General features: G+C 63.6%; 2 pseudogenes; both read left to right on the top strand.

The window, feature by feature from the left end:
• The first annotated feature begins 47 nt into the window (after positions 1-47).
• On the top strand, positions 48-2229 carry LOC116422928 (annotated as a pseudogene).
• A 9070-nt stretch (positions 2230-11299) lies between these two features.
• LOC116422699 lies at positions 11300-14879 on the top strand (annotated as a pseudogene).
• The last annotated feature ends 3862 nt before the right edge of the window (positions 14880-18741 follow it).

The following is an 18741-nucleotide window of genomic DNA, read 5'->3' as shown; positions in this document are numbered from 1 at the left end:
CGTCACTTCCTGCTCGGCCTTGCCTCGTGTTTAAGGAGACCCGGCGGCGGCTTTCCGGTCCTTTTCGGTCCGTTCGTCCTAGAGAAGAGGAGCGGAGACGAGCGACGCGGCGCCATGGCGGACATCCAGGTGCGCGCATGCGTGGGCGCGGGTTCGGTTCGGTGGGGGGTGGGAGGACCCCTCCGCCGCAGCAGTCCTGCCGCCCGCGGCCCCACGTGGCTGCGGGGTCTCTGAGGGGCCTGGCCCCGGGGCTCCTGACTCCTCCCTGTCCCTGAGGGTCTGAGCCCTCTGCGTCTCTGCCTGTCTCTGTCTCCCTCCTGTCTCTGGGCACTGCCCGGTCTCTCTGATGTTTGCGTCTCCCCTTGTCTCTGTGCCCCTTTCTGTGTCTGCCTCCCTCGGCTCCCTGCGCCCGCCCGCTTTCTGCCTTCGCGTGTCTCTGGCCTGTCTTTGCCTCCCTTCGGCGGGGAGTGCGCCCTCCCGGCCCCTGGCGAGTGTGGCGCCCATCGGCCCCTCAGATGTGTGCCCATTAGTTCCTGGGGAGGTGCCCAGCGGCCCCCTCACCCCTGTGTGTGCCCAGCGGCCCCCAGTTATGTGCCCAGCGGCCCCCTCACCCCGTGTGTGCCCAGCGGCCCCCAGTTATGTGCCCAGCGGCCCCCAGTTATGTGCCCAGCAGCCCCACCCTCACCCCGTGTGTGCCCAGCAGCCCCCAGTTATGTGCCCAGCGGCCCCCTCACCCCCGTGTGTGCCCAGCGGCCCCTGGGGAGCGTGTGCCCAGCAGCCCCCAATTATGTGCCCAGCGGCCCCCAGTTGTGTGCCCAGCAGCCCCCCAGTTATGTGCCCAGCAGCCCCACCTCACCCCGTGTGTGCCCAGCAGCCCCCAGTTATGTGCCCAGCAGCCCCCAGTTATGTGCCCAGCAGCCCCACCCTCACCCCTGTGTGTGCCCAGCAGCCCCCAGTTATGTGCCCAGCAGCCCCACCCTCACCCCTGTGTGTGCCCATCTGCCCCTCCACTTGTGTGCCCAGCTGCCCCTGCCCTGACCCCCCCCCACTGTGCCCCTCTCTCTGCAGACTGAGCGTGCCTACCAGAAGCAGCCGACCATCTTCCAGAACAAGAAGCGGGTGCTGCTTGGGGACACGGCCAAGGAGAAGCTGCCCAGGTACTACAAGAACATCGGGCTGGGCTTCAAGACCCCCAGGAGGTGAGTGCCTGTTAGCCCCTCCCCCAGCCCCTGGCTGCCTGCCCTCCCCTCACTTTCTCTTCCCTCCAGGCCATCGAGGGCACCTACATTGACAAGAAGTGTCCCTTCACTGGCAACGTCTCCATCCGAGGCCGGATCCTGTCTGGTGAGTCGGGCCGGTGGGTTGGGACGGGACCCCCCTGCTGGGACCCTCCATCATCTCCTGTCTCGCCGCCCAGGGTGGTGACCAAGATGAAGATGCAGAGGACCATCGTCATCCGCGACTACCTGCATTACATCCGCAGTACAACCGGCTTCGAGAAGCGCCACAAGAACATGTCCGTGCACCTGTCACCCTGCTTCAGGTAAGGGCCTTGCCCGGGCACCAACAGGAGCCAGGATCTCGAGGGGGTGTCTGAGACCCTCCTCTGGGCCCGCCTTGTCACTGGGGCCACCACTTTCAGAGGAAGGGACCCTGAGCCAGGCTGGGAGGCCCTCCTCCCACTGGGTGCCAGCCTCTGGGCTGAGCGCTGCGGTACCAAGATGCCGGCTGTGCCCTCCGTGGCCCCACACGCTGTGCAGGGGTGCAGGCTAGGTCACCCTGGCCCCGAGGAAGGCCTCAAAGGGCACTGCCAGCTACCCCCTGACTGGGTCCTGCTGACTGCCCGCAGGCCTCCAGGCTGAGCCGGAATTGGTCCACTTGGCCCAGCCCCATCTCCCTCCTTCGGCCTCAGTTCCTCTTTCATTGTGACGGAGGGGCTCAGGTGCGGCCTTAGGAGCCTGGACCCCGCAGGACCTCTGGCTTGGGGGCGGCAGCTGACCTTCCGCGTTCTGTGCCCGCAGAGACGCCCAGATCGGAGACATTGTGACTGTGGGGAGTGCAGGCCCCTCAGCAAGACCGTCAGGTTCAACGTGCTGAAGGTCACCAAGGCAGCCGGGACCAAGAAGCAGTTCCAGAAGTTCTGAGCCCCCCTGGCGGGGGTGGGGCCGTGTGCCAGAGTGCCGCTGTGGCCCTGCCAGCTGCTTTGCCAATAAAGACATCCTTTCCCTATTTTCCGTGTCTGTGTCGTGACCCGCACCCCCACCTGCTGTGGACCCTTCCCCACTGTGGTCCCTGTGGCTCTGACTGCTGGGGGTGCGGATCCTCCGCCCCTCCCTCTCCCAGCTCCAGGACGGCCCAATTCTGGGGTTTTGGCTCAGGTCAGACCCTGGCAAGGATGCAAAGGGCCTGTGCTCTTCTGCCTCCTGGTGGAGTCTGGGGCAGGTGTCTGCCGGCCTCGCCCCAGGCCCTCACAGCGGGAGGATGGGTGCCTTTAGAAGAACCCTGAGGGTCCGGGAGACGGCCGCTCCCTGGGGGCCTCCTCCGGCTCGGGTTACCCCGACCCCCATCCCCACAGCCCACTGGGTCTCGGATGACTCTGGTACGAGGGGTTGGGAGAAGGGCCGGACAGGCAGACTTGGGCGGCGCTGTGCTGCCACGGGGAGCTTTTAAAGCAGCCCCCACCACGCCAGCAGCGCCTGCCCAGGTGGGGGTGTGGCAGGTTCCTGTGAGAGGAAACCCAGGGGCCACATCAAAGCCCAGCGAGCAACAGGAAGTGCTCTTGGCCCCCACCCAGGATCCTGGGCTGGGAGACCCCACCCTTCTGTCCTGGCAAGGGGCTCCAGTGAGGGGGACCTGAGGAGGCCGGGGAAAGTGGAGGTGGCCGGCCTCCGGGCAGCGGCCCAGCTCAAGCTTCGCCCCCAGGTCGGGCTCTGGCCAGCGGGCTTTTGCCTCCAGGGCCTGGGGCAATTGTGGAGTCCCTCCTGGACTCTGCCCCCATCAGGTACCCACAGGGTGCATGGGACGCTTCCCGGGACCAGAGTTCCAACCTGCCCCTTGTCTATGAGGTAGTTTGGTAACAGTAGGGCCTGGGGAAGTTTTGGGGAGTCCAGAGAGTTAATGGCAGCCCTGCTCACTGCCCAGTGGGCCTGCCTGCTTGGGGTCCTGTTGTGGGACCCTCAAGGTGTCCCTTGGGCTGCTTCTGGGAAGCTGTCTGGCAGATGTTCAGCCGCCTCCTGGTCCTCCCGCTGGCCAAAGGCGAGCTCCTCCGCGCCTCCGGGAGGAGAGCATCCTGAATGGAAGGGGGCCTGGAGGTCCACCAAAGGAGGAGGGGAGGGGCTCTGGGGAGAGCCGAGGACCTCGCTGGGCTGGGCCCTGTCCCCACTTTCTCCAGGGGCAGAACCCCCAGGCCAGCGCTGAGCGCTGCCCTGGGCCCAGAGCTGGGGGCAGATAGGGCCCTGGCTCCAAAGCCTCGGGGTGGAGATGGCTCTCGGCCTTCTGTTCCAAATCGTCCTGGTGTGCATTTATTAAGGCCAAGGGCGTGTTAGGACTGGGCTAACTGTTGACAGAGAGCAGCCCTGATTCCAGGCAGGGGCTTGGGAGGCACCGGGAAGGGAAGGTGGGGAGGAGGTGAGAAGGGGGACTTGAGGTACCATGGGGAAGAAGGATCCCTCAGGCGCTGGCTGAAAGTACCCAGAAAACCAGAAGATGCAGGTATAAAATAACCCAGCCTTTGGTTCCAAGAAGGAGGAAGAGTCATGGGAGGGGGCTCTAAAGGGATTAGGGTGGGTGGGTGTCGCCTTTGGAGGTTGGCTGCTTTTGCCCAACTGCCTTCCTTTGTTTTCCCTTTATTTGTGTCTGTATTAGGTTAGCGCCTGGTCAGGGCACAAGGGCAGGACCGAGGGTAGGGATGAAGCAGAACAACACATTGAAAGGGTTCTTGGAGCCGCGAGCAACGCAGACACTTGTGGCTCTTGAATCCTGGCGAGGCGGAGGAAGCCGGCATGAGTTTGGGGCGTGGCACTGGGTGCCTGGAAGAGGCAGACCCATGGAGCTCGGGAGTTTGGGGGAAGGAGGGCCCTGATTCCTGGGGGTTGAGACGTGTCCTTTTCCTTGGCCAGAGCTGGGAGGCTCTGTTGGGAGCTTCCTTTCCACAGAAACCCTTAACCTCAGGGTAAGAACCAAGAGAACACGGAACGTGGAGATTCTGACAGGATCAGTTGGGACGCTGACTGGAACAACGAGAGATTCGGCCTATTCCATTTTTTTTATATAATTAAAAAATTTTTTTAATAGCCTTTATTTACAGGATATATACATGGGTAACCTTTACAGCATTGACAATTGCCAAACCTCTTGTTCATGTTTTTCACCTCTTACCCCCACCCCTCCCTAGATGGCAGGATGACCAGTAGATGTAAATATATTAAAATATAAATTAGATACAAATAAGTATACATGACCAAAACGTTATTTTGCTGTACAAAAAGAATCAGACTCTGAATTATTACAATTAGCTTGTGAAGGAAATCAGAAACGCAGGTGGGCCTAAACATAGGGGACTGGGAGTTCAGTGCAGCGGTTCTTAGTCATTCCCAGAGTTCCTTCTCCGGCGAGCCGTTGGTTTCTCCCTGTCTGTTGGAGCTGCTTGGTCGGTCGTGGGGAGGGCCAGGCCCGAGAACTGGTCACCAATAGTATTGCTGCCGTGCACAGTGGTCCCTGGCCCTGCCGCCTCAGCATCGCCCCGCCAGTGTCCCCAGGCCGCTCTGGAACCCCTGCTGCCGCCCGAAGGGACAACCCCCATAACTGCCCTTCCCCCTGACGGGCACGCCGTCCCCGCTTGGCCCCGAGGGACGCCGACAGCCTGGGCCGCCTTGGGTACCCCGGGAGGCCAGAGCCCGAGGGGAGGTCCCGGGCGCTCCCTTTCACGCCCCCGCCGGGCGATGTTTCCCGGGCGGCGGCCCCCTGGGAACGCTCCAGATCCTGCCCGAGGCCGGGGGAGGGGAGGTTTGGCGGGGGTGAAAAGGGAACCCAAAAAAGCTAAGCGGGAGGAGGGGGCTGCGCCGGGAGCCCCGGATGGTTCCCGGGACGCCAACCGGGGGACGGAGCACAGTCTGTTCTTCCTTCTGGAAGGCCGAAATGGAAGGCGGGACCGGGCCCCCGAGGATGGATCCGAGTCCGGGGGCCCTGCAGTCCTGAGCCACCGGTCCCGGGGACAGGGAGAGGGGCCGGGAGGCGGCCCAGCACCCCCCGGGGCCCGATTTCCAAAGCCCCCGGGTGGGCAGCACCCCGGCGGGCAGATTCCATCCCACTGCCCGCCTCCCAGGGGCCGGACGCCCCTGTGGCCGGGCTGCCCCCCCACACGCCGGGCCGGGACCCAGGGACGCCCGGGGAAGTCCGAGCCCCAGCCGCGACTGAGGGCCTTCCCATCTGCCAAACAGGCCGGAGCAAATGGTAATCGGGCCAGGGGCTGCCAGAACACGCGGGAACGGGTCCCGGGAGTCGGACACGGGGAACAAAGCGATTTGAGCCCCCCAGGGGCAACGCCTGGGTTCCTTCCGGGCACGACGGGCCCGGGCCAGCTGCAGGAGGGACGGGAGCCCACGATGAAAAAAGAAACCCGCCGCCCCGGGCGGCCCCCCCCGCCCAACCTGCCCGGGGGCTGGGGGAGGAGGCGGCCTCCGGGAGAGGGGGAGGGCCCGACCAGGATGAACTGGAGGAAGGGGAGGGGAAGGAGGTTTGAGCGCGGCGCTGGACCGCTAAAAGAGAAGGCCGGGTTCCCATCGGTTCTAAAGGCAGAAGGCGGCGCAGGGTCATTTGTTTCTTTAGGAAAAGCCTTTGGCAGAGGGGGGAAAAGGGGGAGACCAAGACCTTTGTGGTTTCTGAAACCTTATAGTTGAGGAAACTGGAGGCAGAGGTGGGCCCCCGCCAACAGCCAGGGTTGAGGCTGAGTCAACCTCGGGTTTGTCCTCACCCGCCCGGTCCGCCGGGGTCTGGGGAAGGGGGGGGGAGGGCCGGAGCTGCGAGGGTCAGAGAAGGGGGGGAACGGGCTGACAGAGGGCTGATGGGGGTCAAAAACCGGGGAGGGGAAGGCGGGGATTGGGGGCACCTTTGGTTTGGACCCCTGGGCTGGTGGCAGGGGCTGTCCTACCAGAGGAAAGAACTCCAAGAAACGGGAAATTCACCCCAGGCTTCCTTGGTACTTAACATGATTGTTTTATTGATTTTTTAACTTTCATATTCCCCGTTATTTTTCCTTATTTAGAAAGGCATATCCATTATTCCGTTCTATCGAGTTTGAATGGCTACTTTTCCTCCTGGTCTGGAAGGCGGAGCTGCGCCAGGTGTCACCCAGAGGATCCCAAGTTTAAAAGGTCCAATGGACGAGCGGACCCAGCTGGGGGGACAGGGGTGGGTAGGGCCATTGGGAAGGCAATAACTGGTGGGAACGAGTCCGTCGTTCCATCAAAATTTATTCGCCCGGGCGGGGACTGGGCCTCCAGTCCCCTCCCCCCACTAACGGGGGTCTCGGGGCCCGGAACCCCGGGCCGCCCGCCTCAGGTGCGGAGGGGGGTCCTGGAGCGCCTGAGGCCCCTCCCCGGCAGGGCCCGCGGCGCCGCCCCCCCTCGGGAGGCGGGTTATTTACCCGGGAGTAGGGCGCGCTCTGGCTCCGCCCCTGATGTTTTTACCGGGACCCAGGGGCCAGAGGGGGGATCCGGGGAAGCCCCGCCCCCCCCTGTTATCCGGACTCCCCTCACCCCCCCCCTCCCACGGAAAAAGCAAGGGCCACAATCCCACCCAGCCCCGCGGCGGCAGAGCCCCGCCCCATCCCCGCCCCCCGCCCGAGGTGCCGTCGGGAGGGGGGGCCACCGACGGCAGGCCGGCCCTTTGACCTGGGCACGGTTGCCCTTCCGCGCCTGCTCCCCACGCCAGGGACGTTAGGGGGCAGGGAAGCCTGATGGGCATTTGGGTCTCCCCCACCGGAGGGGAATGGGCCACCCCCGGAACGGGGGGGCGGGGTGGGGGGCCGGCAGATGGAGCTGGGAACGGAAGCGGGAGAGGCCGGAGCTGCAGCCAGGGGGGCCTGGGAAGGGACGGGAGGGGCGCGGACGCCCGTCACGAGAGTCCTGGCCAGGAGCGAGGGGGCGGATAGGCGGGCCCGGGGATTTGGAGCGCCCCGGGGGGGAGTCCGCCCGAGCAGGAGGGACAGGACGGCGGCCGAGGGTCCGGGGCGGGTGGGCCGGACCTCCTGTGGCAAGGGGAGGGAGGCCCGGGGGGGTTCTCCTTAGGGGGAGCCCTCCCTGGGGGGGCGGGAGCGGCTTTCCCATGACAGGGTCAGGGAGCCCAGGACCTGGATCCCTGCACGGACTGTGACTCGGCCCTTCAGGTCTCACGATGGAAGTCCTCCCTAAGCCCCAGAATCTCCCCTCCTGGTGCTGGTGCCCGCTGCCCAGGGTGTTGAGGTGTGAGGGTGGGAGGGGAACCCTGAGCCTGGGCAGCAGATTTGTGGCGGGGGACTTGAGCCCTGACCTGCCTGTATGCCCTCCTCCCCTTTCCTGCTCTCCTGGCTGCCTTGATTGTTTTCCTCCTGTCTCTCTCCGAGCACACGGCCTGGCCTCTCTGGCTGCCCTGCGGGTCCCTGGGACCTGCTTGACCGCAGGCCATCCTTATTCTACCAGCTCACTGCAGTGTCGAGTGCCCCCTGGGGACCCTGGGTCTGGGGCCTGGATGGCTGGGGCCCCAGCTCTTCCTGACCTACAGCTCAGTGGCAACGCCAGCCTTGGGGCCTGGTGCTGGGAGCCGAGGGAAGCCTGGTTTGGGAGGAGGAGACGGGTACCTGAAGAAGCAAGAACGGGTTGCTGCAGTAGCCTTAAGGGGTGTCTAAGGAGGGTGAGAGGTTGAGGATCGCTAGCCAATGGAGGGGGGTCCTGGCAGGAAAGGGCCTTCTGCCCTCACGGCCTCTCTGGGCCTCCTCTAGGGCCCAGATTTTCCAGGGCCTGATGGGCTGCCAGCTGAAGCCCGGCTAACCTCATCTCAGCTGACGGCCTCGATTCGCCCTGGATGGCTGACCTTCTGACCTGACCCTACTGAGAAGAAGAGATTGGTTTGGACACAGCGTGAGGCCTCCAATGTGAGGGAATAATCATTGAACGAGAGCCAGCTGGCTTGAGAAGGTGGCGGAGTTCCTCCTCATCACCTGCCCCTAGAGACTCAAGAGCCACCTGCAGAGGGGCAAGCACACAACTTCCAGTGAAAGGCACGTGAGCAGCTGGGCCCGGGGAGTGTACTAAAGTCACCAAGTCGGGGTTCACATCTCCGCCAGGCCTGGGCACCCTGGAGGTGGGACCCCAGAACGCAGCAGTGGGTCCCATGCCCTCTCCCAGAAGCGCGTATCAGGCCGAGGAAGAGACCCCACCGGGAATGGAAGGAGGCCCAGGAGCGGGGTCACCTGGGAGGCCCCGGAGCGGATCACGCACCCAAGGAGGCCATTCAGGTGGGTCCCACATGCACCCCATAGCTTCCTTGGAAGCCCTCTGCTCAGCCATTTCCTCCAGCTCATTTGCAGAAGAGGACGCTGGGACCCACAGGCGCCATGCCCGGGGTCCTGGCTACAAGTGTCTGAGGGGCTAAAGTTCTGAGGACCAGCCTGACTCCTGGCCACCCCAGCAATTATGGCGCCCCTGGAGGCCCTCAGGATCACCCAGTCCCTGAGGAAGGCAGGCCCTGAGTCCTCACTCAGGTGCTGTGGGAAGGAAACGTCTCGTGGGTGCCCCTGACCCGGGCGTTTTTTCCTCAGAGGCCCCTGGAGGTGCGAGCTGAAGCCAATGCCGGGCCAGGGGCCGCCTGGTCCACGCTCAGTTGCCAGGCCTTCTTCTTCTTCCCGCCTGAGCGAGCTGAAATTCCGGGAGGGGAAGCCGGTATAGAGCCCTGCCAGCTGGAGCCGTACCAATGGAGACGGCACCTTCCATTCCCGGGGCACTTAAGTCTCTGGGATGAGGTCTTCTGCGCTGCACGGTCCAACACCCTGCTCTGACCAAATCCATCACTGTGAACTTGGTAAGAGTAGTCCCTGGGGCCACAGGATCCTTGGGCCCCATTCCCAAAGGTCTTCTATGCCCATACTGGATCTGAGCCTTTCCCCCTGCAGAGACCCCTGCAGACTCCCTCTGCTCCACAGAGTCAGCCTGCGGCAGGCTCGGTGCCTTCCTGGCGTGTCTGGCAGCGTGGTGGCCTGCATGATCTATGTGGAAGAGTGGGGGCCGTCCAGGTGTTTTCAGCCTGGGATTAATAGAGGCAGGGGGAAATGGGCAGCCTCATCCCCGCCTTCTTCTGCCCACGTCAGCATTGCCAGGGATTTTCCGGTGGCGGCGCGCGGGAGACGACGTGGGGCCCCTGCCTCAGCCCCGGCTCCTGCCCAGGACTCAGCCTGAGCATCCGGCGTCCTGCCTGTCTGCTGCCGACCCCCTCCCGGGGAGGGGTTGCACCCTTCCGCCTGGCTGAGGCAGTTGGCCTGAAAGAAGACCCGCCTCGCCCACCCTGGCTGGCTCTTAGGCAGCTCCTCCCGGACTTCCTTCGACAGCAGAAATGTCGATATGTTCCCTCCCAAACAAAAGATGTTGGGGTCCTGATTCCGCAGTCTCCCTTCTTCCGCGTTGTGTTTGGGTGCGGGATGCATCACCGAATGGGGGAAGTCTTCTCGGGGGAAGTTCGGCTCCAACTGGCTGCCACTTGCTGCTGTGGCTCGGGAGGCTCAGTGCTCGGCCTGCCCACCCTCAGAGGCCACCTCCCTCCTCCCCTCGTGCGGCCCGGCCTGCTGGGAGTTGTAGTTTCGAGCGCCTGAAGGCATTGCAGACTGACGCCGCCTGCTGGGGCTGAGGAGGGAGCTTGCTCCACCCCCGCGCCCCTCGGCTCCCACCCTGGAGGACGCGCCGCGAACCCAACGAACGGCCGAGAAGGGAGGCCCGCCTCCTCCTGGGGCCTCCGGTGCGTCGGGATTGGCCGGGAGGCGGGCCACGAGGAGCCAACAATCCGGGCGGGGAGACGAAAGGAGGGAGCGGGAGCTGAGCTGCCCTTAAGCCAGCGCCGAGGAACGGGACGGGACTGGTCGGGCCGGGCCTGTAGAGGATCATAAAGTGGCCCTGTACCCCACCTCCCAGTCCACCCTCAGGCAGCCCCTCTCTGGGCCCCTGCCCATTCTCCATCCTCCCGATGCCCCCAACCTTATCCTCTTTCGGGCCCTGGGTCCCAGCCCCTCTCTGCCACCCCATCCCCCAGCCTGTCCCCAACATCCTTAGTAATCTCCGCATCTTGGCTGCCCCTCCTTTGTCTCCGTGGCTGGGCACTTTTGCCTGTTGCTCCGGCCCTCATGGGCCCTCAGGCCCCTTGCCCATGTCTTCTATGTACCTCCCTTTTTGTGCCTCTGTACCCCACCCCAACCTCTAATTCATGACCCCCCAACTCATTCTCCATTCATGCCTTTGTTTCTGAGCTCCCTCTGGGCCCCCATCTTCTAGTCCGTCTGTGCCTCCCTCCCCTAACCACTCCCCAGCTCCCACTATGTGCCCCTGCCCATCTTCTAGCCCTGGGGATCCTGACCCTGTTTGCTAGCCTGCCAACGCTAGCTTTCCTCTAGCCCCTTTGGGCCCCAAGGCCATCCCCGGCTCTCCTGTCCCCTCCCCTCTTCCTATAGCCCCTCAACTGGACCCCAGCTTCTTGTTCCACCTCTGCCCGGCTAGACATGCAGCTCCTCTCAATGCCTCTTGCCCCTCCAGCTCCAGCCACCTCCTTTCTCCCCCCTCCCAGGCCTCTCTCTGCACCCCTGTCCCCACCCTCCTGCCCACCCCAGCCCCCTTCAAGAGCCCAGGCCATCTGCTTCCCATTGCCTTAGTACCCCCCTCTCTACCCCCTAGAGACTCCCAGTTTCCCTTCTTCCCTCTGGCCTCCATTGGCCCTTCAGCAGCTCCGTCATCGTCTTTCTCCATCTCCAGAGCCTGCTGGAAGCTTTCCCGCATCTCCACCTCATCTCATGGCCACACTCACTCCTGTGCTTTTGGCCCAGCAGCCCCTGGTCGGCCCCTCTATCCCCACACCTTGTCTGGGTTCTTCCCGTCACCCCCTCCCCCTCCCCCCCTTCCTGTCTCTGTGGCCCCGTCCCTCAGACCCTCTCCGCCCTTGCCTCTTCAGTCCCTGGCAGGCTTCCCTCGTCCCTTTCCTGTTCTTGGCCCCTACCCACTTTGGCCTGTTTGCTGCCCCTTGACCTGCACCAGGCCCTCGCCACACACGGCCCCGTCCATCCTGGGGCCGTTCTCTGACCTCTCGCCCTCTCCCCCCAGGGATGACGTGGCTGTGGTCACTACTGCTGTTGGGGCTATCCCTGGGCAAAGGGGCGTGGGGCAAGCCCCCCCCGGACGCCGGGGCCCCTCATTCAAGCCGGGTGCACCAGCAGGCCCTGCTGAGTGAAGCCAAGCACGACGATGCCCACGGGGACTTCCAGTTCGACCACGAGGCCTTCCTGGGCCGTGAGGCAGCTCGGGAGTTCGACCAGCTCAGCCCAGCAGAGAGCAAAGAACGGCTGGGGTATGAGGGGCGGGGGGGCCTGGCCATTCTTCCCATCCCAAATCCTAGATGGGTCAGAAGTGGGGGGTGAGGAAGTTAGCACCTCTTGCCATATAAGGAACAGCAGAAGGAGGCTGTTTACCCTGGAGAGAGAAGGGTAAGGGGGGTGTGTGAGTGGGGATTTGGAGGAGACTTGTGGGAGGATTAGCCAGGGGTGGAGGCAGGGTGGGGGGGGTGGGGAGGGTGGGCAGGGTTAGGGAGGAGGGTTACTGGGAGGGCAGACTTGGGCTCAATGTGGGGAAAATCCCCCAGCCAGGAGCAGAGGCCATGGGGCAGATGGGGGGCAGGGGCGCCAGCCCCTCCCAGCCAACTTGGGACAGCCCCTTGGCCGGGCTGGGGCTCAGTGAGGGGCCACGGGGCAGCCAGTCGATACCCAAGCACCTTCTGTGAGACACCAGCCCCAGAGCCAGGGCCTCGGTCTCAGCTGTGCCTTCAGGTACCACCTGGGCAGCGGGGGTTCTGGGGCCACCGCCGACCGTCTGACGCCTGCAGGCGGATCGTGGACCGGATGGACCGAGACGGTGACGGTGATGGCTGGGTGTCCCTGGAGGAACTGAGGGGCCTGGATCGCCTCACGCAGCAGCGCCACATCCGAGACTCGGTCGCGTCGGCCTGGGACACCTACGACACCGACCGGGACGGCCGGGTGGGCTGGGGGCTCGCAGCATCACCATCCCGGCCACTGCCAGCCCGGTGGAGCCCGGGGTCCCCTCCCTCCCTGCGGCCTGGCCTGGGACCTCGCCTCAGCTGGGCCACCAGGCCTCCTGCCCGGTGCCCAATGTCTCCGGCCTTCCTGTCGCCCCCTTGGGGATGGGCCCCTCTGGCCCTGTTCCCTTTGTCCCAGGCCTCCCTGCCAGGCTCAATGTCTCTGGCCTCTGTCCTGTCACCCCTCGGGGATGGGCCCACTTGGCCCTGCTCTTTCCTGCCCCAGGCCCCCTCCACGGGAATGGCTTCAGCTTTTCCTCCGGAGCAGCCGGGGCCAAGAAGTTCCCCTGAATGTTGCAGGACCCAAGTCAATCCCGGCCTCCCTCCTGGCTTGAACTGCCCGTCTGCCATTTCCCTTGCAGCCTTGGGACAGGGGCCCCTTGAGGAGGGCCCTCTCTTCCAGTCTCTTGCCAAGGGGTGGCTCTACCCCCAGCCCCCGTTGAACCTTTTTCCCCGACTCCCCCTTGCCCCTGCGAGGAAGCCCTGCAGTCCTTTCTCCAGTGGGGATGGGACCAGAAGCCCCTGAGGGCTCCTCAGGATCCGGCATCTGTGGCGGGGCTTTCTCCCAATGGCCCAAAGTAGCCCCTGCTCCCGGCGCCCCTGCCTCCAGGGCTAGGGCTTCTGCCCTCTTGTTCCTTCCCTTCCCTCTGAGCTCTTGATGTCCCTCCCCCAGCTCCTGGCCCCGCCTTCCCCACCTGACTTGGTTTCCCTCCTGACCTCCCACCCCAGGAGAGGAGTTCTCTGATGTGGAGGGCGAGACACCACAAGAAGCTCCTGGCCGGGATGGCGCGTCGACGGCCGACCAAGATGGTGACTTGCAGGCCACCAGGGAGGAGTTCACGGCCTTCCTGCACCCGGAGGAGTTCCCCACATGCGAGACATTGTCATTGCTGTGAGGGATGCAGGAGCTGCCCCTCCCTGGCCTCCCTCTGGGGGTCTGCTAGGGGTCCTGGATTTCCTAGCCCCTCTTCCTCCCTGGGCCCATCGGGTCACTTCTTGGGCCTGACTCCTCACCTCTGGGAGGGGGGACCCGTAAGGTGACCCCTAGGGCCCCTGGTCCCAAGTCTATGACCCGCGCCCCAAACCTGGCTCCTCCTTTTCCTCCAGGAGACCCTGGAGGATTTAGACAGAAATGGAGACGGTTACGTGCAGGTGGACGAATACATAGGTGAGTGGGCTCCACCTTGGGGAGGGACCCGCTGCCCCAGCTCAGGGGAGGCTGACGTCCTTCGCCCGTCTCCCCACATGTCCAGCGGACCTGTATTCCCCAGGACGGACGGAGGCGAGGACCCGCCTGGGTGCAGACCGAGGCGGCAGCAGTTCCGAGACTTCGGGACCTGAATGGGGACGGGCACCTGGAGCCGGGAGTGAGGTGGGCCACTGGGTGCTGCCCGGCCCAGGACCAGCCGCTGGTGGAGGCCAATCACCTGCTGCAGGAGGCGACACCGACAAGGTAGGGAGCCCGGGGGAAGCGGGTTAGGGGCTGCGGGGTCTCCCAATTCCCTTTCTCCCAGCTGGGCACCTGATGGAGCCTTCCCACAGGATGGAGCGCCTGAGCAAGCAGGAGATCCTGGGCAACTGGAACATGTTTGTGGCAGCCAGGCCACCAACTATGGCGAGGACCTGACCCGGCACCACGGCGGCTTTGAGCCCCTGCTGCCCAGCCAGCCCCAAGCCCAGGGGCACAGCAGCCAAGCCCAGGGGCGGCCCCGGTCCCGCCAGATGCACTCCCAGCGGCACTTGGGAACCACCGCTACAAAATGTCGTTTTCAATCCCTTTTTCGCCCTCTCCCCACCCACTGGAAGGCTCGAGTCCCCATCACGCATGAGCATTTTGGGCACCGTGTTGCCAGCTCCTGGCTAGGCACTGGAGACCCGAAGGGAAACAAAAGACAGGGCTCCGCCCGGGCCCCTGGGCCTGCCTGCCCCATTCCTGGCCCCCAGCCCGGATTCCTGAGGAGAGACCCAGGGCCGGGGGTCCTGACTGGAGGCTCTGAGCATCTTCTCGGATCCTGGACACTCTCCCTCTCTGGAGGACATGTGGGGGAAGGGGGCAGCTTCCCAAGTCCAACCCGAGCCCTGCAGGCTCTGGCATTAGCACGGGCACCGGGCATCCAGGTGCCAGCGGGCAGAAGCGTGAGCCCTAGCCCCACAGGAAGGCCCGTCGCCTTCTCCCCTCCCTGCCCCTGCCTGGGCGTGGATGGATGGGGGAAGGAGGGACTGCAATAAAAGCTGAGGCCTTCACTTCTCGAGTCTGGCTGTTTTGGGGGTGCAGGCAGGGGCCAGGGAAGCAGGCCAACACCTTTATTAACCATTTGCTCGATCCACAACAGTCCTGTTGCCCCCCAGGCCCCTTCAGGCCTGCATCACGGGCGGGACTCCTGGCCTCCAGCTGCACCCCAGGAACCCGGCTGTCCGCCAGGGAAGAGGGACAATGGGAGTTACTGGATGGTGCCCGGAGCGGCGGGGCTGGCCTTGCCAGAGAGGGAGGAGGGCAAGGGCGGCAGCAACGGCTCGGGAAAGGCCACCCTCTGCAGCAGGATGATGTCCTTGTCTGTTAATGGAGCCGCTTGATGGGGTCCACATGTCCTTGCGGATCAGGGCGCTCCACACACCCATGGTTGCCCAACGCCCCTGCAGAGGCGGGAGGGGAAGGGGTGAGATGGGGCTCCGGGGCCCGCCGCCCGCCCGCCACTCCCGACTCACAAGGCCCAAGGACGGCACAGGGGTGGAGTTGCTCGGTTGTCCCAGTCACCGCAGACGAGGCCGCGCGGTGATCAGCCCCACCCGTCCACGAGCTGTCCACCGGGGTGAAGTGGGACGGAGATGAGGTCCCGACAGGCGAGGGGCTTTCCCGACACGGACACGCCAACTCGTGACTGCCCGCACCACATGCAGAGACAGGAGAGGAGGGCTCAGAGGAGGGTTCAGGGGCCCTTGGCACGGGTGGGGTGGGGGGAGGATTCTCTCACCGCTTTTCCAGCTTGCTGGCCTTAGCCTCCGGGTCAGCGGAGGGATCCAGAAGCTGGTAACCCTTTGCCTTGTCCTTGTCCCGGCCTCAGGGTCGAGCTAGGTCCCTAGGGAGAGAAGAGAATCTCTTGGGGGTTCAGGGGCCTTGGCCCTGATGGGCAGGAGCAGGGGGCCCTGGCCTTTCTCACCTGGGCCGCCTCCTCGAGGAGTGAAAGGTTGAGGGGCGGCTGAGGCCGCCCCTTCCCAGAAAGCCCCGGTTGGTCCCTGGGCGGCTGCCCGGCCTCCCCGGGCTCTCCTCCCTGCTGCGCCCGCTGCTTTTCAATGCCTGGGGGAGGGAGGAGGAAGATCAGTCCTGTTGCCCAGGGGCTCCAAGCCCCCCAGGTTTCCCCTTCTCTCACTCCATCAGGGCCCTTTACCTTCATCTGCCGGGCAACCCGGCCTGGTGCAGGATATATTCCAGGACGCCTCCCGCTCATACAGGAAGCCGCCAGGGCTGCAGGCGCGGGGTGGTCAGCACAGAACGAGGAGGAAATGCCTGGAGACCCACATTCCCATCCGGGGCACCAGGGTACAAGTTGGGATGCTGGAGGGTGAGCGCCAGCCCGTGCCCCGCCCGCCCACTCTGCACCCAGCGGCCACAACATGGGCAGTGCCCCGCGCAAAGAACTATGACAAGCAGAGCAGAGGGTCCCGGCCGAGGACAGGGACGGTCCGGGTCAGGCTCAGAGAGCCTCCCAGAATCCACCCGGACCCATGCACCTGGCTCCCACCTCCATGCACTGGGTCCCTCCCAAGGCTCAACTCAAGGGTCCCCTCCTCCAAGAGGTCTTCCGGACTTTTTCAGCTTTTTGTCATTTGTGCCCCTGCTGCCCACCCATCTGCCCATCTGCTGACCCAAGCCCCAGGCCCCGGGAGAATGGAGGCAGCTAGAGGGCCGAGCTGGGCCAAGGAGGCGTGGAGGGAAGCTGCCATGGGCAGCGGCTCTGAGCTAGGGGCTGGCTTTTTGGAAGGAACAGATCCCCTCCCCCTTCCCCGCTCACGTGACAACGGGGTCATGGCAGGCTGCAGGGAGAGGCAGCAGCAGTCAAAGTCCTGACGGCATCCCGACTCAGGCGACATTCTGGGTTCCATAGCCTGAGGCCGCTGGAAGGGGAGAGGGAGGCCTGGGGGTCACGGGTCGAGGTCGCCCCCCACCCCGAGGGGAGGGCCTGCGTCTCAACTGCCCCTTTGCCATCACCTGTGTCTTTTTTCTTCTCGTGATATGTGTATACCGCGCGCGGTGCAGTTCTTCCTTCTGACGGGTCATCCTGGGAGGAGAGAAGGCAGCCTGTTTGTGCTGGGGGTCTCCAATGGGGAGTCCCCTCACAGGGGAACCGACTGGCCTGTGAACTCTCCGAGAGGAGGGCCAGGCCCCTGCTCCCTTAGGTCTGACCGCCAGGACGCAGGCTCTTGGCCCTGGGCAGGTCTGCCCCTCCTCTTCCTAGGGGACACCCCTAGGATCTGAGAGACAACTTGCCAGGCTTCTGTCTTCTCCCATATTCACCTCAGAAGTACCCTACTATGTGCACTAGGCTGGGAGACAGTCAGGCTCCGGGGCTCGAGAGAAGCAGGAATTCTGCTGAGTGGGGGCACCATGACCCCAGAGAAGGGGCGAGCGGTCAGGCCAGAAGCCCAGGGCCTGCTGCCCTAGCTCTGGGCCCTGCTCTCAGCGACAACCTCCAAGGTCCTGCCCGGCTCCTTGCGGCGCGCCCAGGCCCTTCCCTCTGTGCTTGCAGAACAGCAGGTGGCCCTTCACACCATCTCCCCCGGCCCGACGCTCAACGACGGCTCTACGTGCACCCACAGGGCCCTGCCACCCGCCTGGCTCTGCCAGGGCATTGTGGGGGGCTTCTCAGCCTCTCCCCATGCCCCTTCTGTCCCCTGGCTCACAGCTGCATCCCTGCGGATTCATTTCCTTACCACTTCCCTTGCTCCAGATTCTAGTCCCCAGATCTACCCCCTTTCTTTTCCAGGACCAGTTCAGCCTGGAGGCCCATTTTGGCCCCCAGCCGAGGAAGCAGCCCCGGGCAGGGTGGGAGGTGAATGGGGAACCGGGAGTCCCAGGCCCCCGAGGTGAGCTCTGGCCTTTGCCCAAGCCCCAGGATCCCGGTCTGCCTGGAGTATCTCAAAGCTCTCCCCACAGCCGAGGCTACACGCCCTCCCCCGCAGGCTTGTCTCACTCTAGCAAGGTGAGGCTGTGGCCACTAAGGGGCCCCTTTGGACGGCTGCACCGGACGGCCCAGGTTCCCCAACGGCGAGAGCCAGTGGAGCTGGGCCCTGGCAGGCGCTACCTTCCCACCCTTCCTGGAAAGACGGGGTTCGTCACCCCAAGGGTCCCTGCCCTGGGCCCTCTCATGTGGCCTCCAAACCCCTCGGCCTCTTCCCTGGACCCAGGCCCTCCCTTCCCCCCGATTCTTCCCCGTCTCCTCCAAACCCGTTAGCTTGAGGTGGCCAAAAGGGCCCGGGGGAAGGATTGAGCCCCCGGGAGGCCTCTTCAAGGCCCAAGCCCCAGGATCGGGCCCGCCGGAAGCTTAGGGTTTCTCCGGGTGCTGCATTTTTTTTGGGGTGAGGGTATTTTGGACGGAGGGAAAAGCCCCGGAACGGCAGGAGTGAGTGCCTTTGGAAGGGGGCCCCATCTGGGGACCCCGTCGAGAAGGGTGACCCCTGGGCCTTCCAAATAGAACCTCGGGTTCTGGGCCCAGTTTCCCCCCCCACCCCCCCCCGGCAACGCAGGCCTTAAATGGAAACCCGACCCGGACTGGTGGGTGGGGCCCCAACCCAGAGGCCTGGGGCGGAATGCCCGTAAACTGCTTCCCACCCCAGACAGAGAAGAGGGGCCAAGGCTTTAAATGAAAGGGGAAGCCCAACAAAAACAGGGTATTTACTGGCTTTTTCACCCTTGTCATTTAAGCAAATCTGGCTTTGGCACAGTGGGCCCAGGAAATTTCTTGATCCCCGTTTTTTGTCCAAATCTTTTAGAGGAAATGGAAAAAATTTTTAAAAAAGTTCCGTTTTGCCAAGAAATGTGGGCTACGAAAGTAGAGTAAAAAGGGGTGGGGATTTTTCAAAGAAGTTTTTTTCCACAGAGATTAAAGATTTAATTTCTCATTTAAAAGGAAGGGTTTAGCCCTTGGAAGAGTATTTTTAGGGGCGAACCCAAAGAAGTATTAAGGGGGGGGGGCAATGGCACGGTTTTTAGGGCAAGTGGAAAGGAGTGGACATGCGGGGAAAGAAGTTATGGTATAGGAAGGTTTAATTATTTTTTATTTTTTTAATGAAAGTTTTTTCCAAAATGGGAGGGATTATTTTAAATTATTTGAAATTTTGTGTTCAATTTTTCCTTTTAAAGTTTTAAGATAATATATGTTAAAAAAGAGATATGTCCTTTTTAATTATTTAAAGAAAAAAAAATCA

Source organism: Sarcophilus harrisii, chromosome 3, assembly GCF_902635505.1.
Source record: "Sarcophilus harrisii chromosome 3, mSarHar1.11, whole genome shotgun sequence".
NCBI classification, from domain to species: Eukaryota; Metazoa; Chordata; class Mammalia; order Dasyuromorphia; family Dasyuridae; genus Sarcophilus; species Sarcophilus harrisii.
Note: the sequence above shows the minus strand (reverse complement) of the source record. Positions and strands in the feature narration are given on the sequence as shown.